At 56.8% G+C, this 3,855-nt stretch overlaps 1 protein-coding gene across 1 annotated transcript in view; it reads right to left on the reverse strand.

Annotated features, from left to right (window-relative positions):
• Nucleotides 1-3,855, reverse strand: part of ARHGAP26 (Rho GTPase activating protein 26) — a 137,113-nt gene that overhangs the window by 63,052 nt on the left and 70,206 nt on the right. The gene's annotated exons all lie outside the window — the stretch shown is intronic.

The following is a 3,855-nucleotide window of genomic DNA, read 5'->3' on the forward strand; positions in this document are numbered from 1 at the left end:
GATCCAGAGTCCCTCCCCAGCTCTCCTGGAGCCCCTTTAGGCACTGGAAGGGGCTCTGAGGTCTCCCCTTTTTCGCCTTCTCTTCTCCAGGCTGAACCCCCCCAACTCTCCCAGCCTGTCCTCCCAGCAGAGGGGCTCCAGCCCTCCCAGCATCTCCGTGCCCTCCTCTGGCCCCGCTCCGACAGCTCCGTGTCCTTCTGCTGGTGGGACCCCCTGAGCTGGAGGCAGCACTGCAGGGGGGTCTCCCCAGAGCAGAGCGCAGCAGAGGGGCAGAATCACCTGCTAAGTTGGAACAGAGTCACAAAAGTCTAGACCTGGACTAGACGTGCAGTTTAGTCACTTGAAGATGGGCAGAGGAGACAGGTCTAGCTTGGGCTGGGGATCACTCCCATCATCCTGCAGAAAACCGCAGCTTAAAGACATCTTGGCACTGGTGTCTTCTGTTGAAAAAAATTTGACTAAAATCTACGTAATTGAATTTGGTTTAGTACTGGGTCTGTTCAGCATAAAGAGCAATCTAGAGAAGCTCTCATTAAAGGAGAGTCCAGAGTCCCACTCTGTTGGCGGGGACGGAGGAGGCACCACCAGGGAGAGATGCCAGCTAGTTATTGGAAATCTTGCTCACTCTAGATTCAATCTGTTTCTGTGCATAGTTTCAGTTTCACTGTGATAAAGAATTAGCAAGAATCCAGATAATTATGAGCTATCAACAACCTCTATCCAACAACGTAAAGTTCAAGCGTGAGCCCACAAGAATTCTCCCTTGGGTAACAGAAAACGCCCGGTGCTGCTCCCAGAGGTGCTGGCTGTCCGGCGGGAGATCGGCAGAGATGTCCAACCACAGAAACTCCAAAGCAAAGCCAGCGCACGCCACGTTACGTGCGACCAAATGATTGGCCTTGCCAGCACCGGTGATGTAAGCTTTAACCTAATTTAAGACACCCGTTATCATATCTAGAGATGACTCTTAAGCGTGATGCAGATACAAGAGCTGCAAAGAGTCTGATAAGAGAGATGCTGCGGTCTCTGAAGCGCATTCCTCTCCAGCTAAAAACTGGGGAGGCTTTCAGAAAATATCAGGACCTTTTGGAGCAGGATGAAAGAAGCAGCTACCAGAGAAGGCAAAGAGCCTATTGACAGTCCAGGCCGAGGAGGTTAAAAGTTCATTTGCAGAAGCAGAACAAAACCTTTTGCTAATTTACACATTACAGGAAGCCAAGCCCAAAAAAACCCAGAGCAAACACCTACACTTTTTTTGTCTTTTTTTTTTTTTTTAATTCTGCAGAATCTCATATTAAAAACAAAACCAGAGGAGTAAGAGGGAGCCAGCGCTTGCGAGGGGGAGGGCGTGCGCCCAGCCTCGGGCTTTGCACAGTGTGCCCGGCGTTCCCGGCGTTCCCGGGGCTGCGTCCCCAGGGAGATGCACACCCCCCATCACCGCCGTGGCCCCGCAGCCGGCTCCACTCTGCATCACCCGCTCCTCGAACAAAGCACGCGAGGGAGAGCCCAGGAAAGGGCAGGGGAAAGCGAAGGGGCTGCTGCTGCCCGTGAGGCTTTGACACCTCCGGCTCCGAGCGCGAATGGTTCACGAGGGCGCAGTGCGTCACGGCAGAGCTGCTCCTCCAGCACGGGCTGCCTCCCGCAGCAGGCGTCAGGGTGAGAAGGGATCCCCCTCACCGCGAGTCTTGAGCAGAGAAAACACCGGGGAATCAAGGGAATGCGCTCACAGCGTCGTCGTTACCCCAGCTGCTAATTGCAAAGGCGGCTCAGGACCGCGCTCGCTGCGCTGCCGCTGTGTGTCTGGGGTAACGGACGCCAAACTCGAGAAGGAGGAAGGAGCCAAACTGTTGGCACATTATCAATAATCCAGCGGATTATTTTGTGGTAGCAGAAGAAAAATGGACGCAGACCATTTGCAAACAGATCGAGACCATCTAAGAGGCCGCGGGCGATGGCTGGGGAGCTCTGAGCGCCCACGGACCCCCTTCGGGTGCTGCCTCTGCCTCTGCGGCACGTGACGCTGCACAGGGTCTTGGCGGGGAGGCGCCGGACAGGCTCCTTCCTCTCCGCAAAGCTCCGCGGGTGAAAAAACGAACCCCTTAACAAACTATGCTAAAGGTAGACTTGTCTTCAGGAGCCCAATGCGAAAGCTAAGGCAACACGGGAGACGTTACGGCAAACGCATGCAGACGTCGTTCCTGCTGGGAAGGCGTGTGAGCGCGGGGGAGCCCGAGAGGCTCTGCCAGGGGACTGCGGACCTCCGCGGCCTTTGTCTTTCCACTGAGCTACAGGTGGTTCCAGTTAAACGCTGTAATTAATTAGCCAGGCAACACGGGCGCGCTAAGATTTCACGCTAATCTGCAGAGCGATCTCTCATCCGCCGCCTATCTCCAACGTTAAAAACACCCCAGAATTTGCCCAGAGCCCGACCCCACGGAGGAGGGACACTGGGAGGACGTGTGGCGCTGGCCTCCCGGGGCTGGGAGCGAGGACGGCTCCCCGGCACAGTGCGCTGCCGAAGCCGTCACCGTCCCCTTGGTCCGCCCGCCCCGGCTGCTCCTTCCCAAGCCCCTTCTCCCGCCGTCTGCCGGGCGCCCGCTGCACTGCTGCTCCCGCGGCCGACGGCTTTTCCCACGCAGGCACAGAAACATAAACAGACAACTGGCTATACTTGCTAATCACGTCAAAGCATTCAAACAAAAGGGATTCTTATTGATCTGAGCGGGCTTGGCTCCAATCGGGAAGAGGATGATTTAAAATAGTTGCTTAGAACTGTATTTTCAAAACTGAGGATGTTCTTGGCTTGGTTTGGCACGATCAGCCTAAACTTTTCCTCTCCCTTACTCTGTCTGCTGCTTCACTCCTTTTGCCCTGGGTACATCCAGGCAACGCACTCACACAGCAGCACCGACACGGGAATACACCTCCATGCACACCAGCAGGGGATGGACGGGGAGGCACCATCGCTCCCCGGCCGCCGCGGTGGGGATGGAGCTGCGGAGAGCTGCCTCCGGGCTGGGCTGGGCTCATGCCCCACGGCATCACCCTTAAGCTGCCTGTACCGGCCGCCCGCAAGACAGCGTACTGGGTTAAGTGGGACTGAGGATGCCTCGGCACAGCTCTGGGGATGCCCAGCAGCACCAGTGGCACCGGCATCAGCTCCGGCATGGGACGGGCGCCAGCACGGGACTGGCTCCGGCAGGGGACAGAGGCACGGCGCTCAGCAGGCTGCAGCCCCCCGCAGCACCCATCCCGGCTGCCCGGGCACCGAGACCCGATGCGCCAAACCAAGACACAGTACAGATAAACAAAACAGGAGGAGGAATGGAAAAAATGGAAAGAGGGGGGAAAAAAGCTGGGCACGAGCCTGACCCGGGACAGATGAGCCTCAGGCAGGACTCTCCCTTCTCCCGCACGGCAGAGCACACCTACGGGGCGTCACCTCTGATGTGATGTGCCTTTTGCTGCCCACAGGAGCACCCAGATCCTTTGGGATCCTTTGGGATCCTTTGGGATCACTTGAACTCCTGCAGGATTCACCCGGGACCCAGCAGTGCTGCGATCCAAAGGGATGAGAAACAGGCGCCAGGCAAAAAAATGGCCTTTCCCAAGCGGGGCGAGCGGGCGGCAGCGCGGGAGGATCGCTGCCGGGCCCGGCCGCGCGAGGTCAGAGAGCTCGCTCGCTATTTTCTTTTGGCAGCCAGATCAGGCGAGGAGCATATGAGAGAAGTGCATCTCAGAGGCCTCAGCGGCTAGTGGAAATTTCCAGAATGTCCTGGACAAGAATGACTTACTGGAAGTAATACATAAATCAAGCAAATGAATAGTTTTCAGACAGCAGCATAAACAGCTGCC

Source organism: Charadrius vociferus, unplaced genomic scaffold (genome assembly GCF_000708025.1).
Source record: "Charadrius vociferus isolate BGI_N301 unplaced genomic scaffold, ASM70802v2 scaffold370, whole genome shotgun sequence".
Lineage (NCBI taxonomy): Eukaryota > Metazoa > Chordata > Aves > Charadriiformes > Charadriidae > Charadrius > Charadrius vociferus.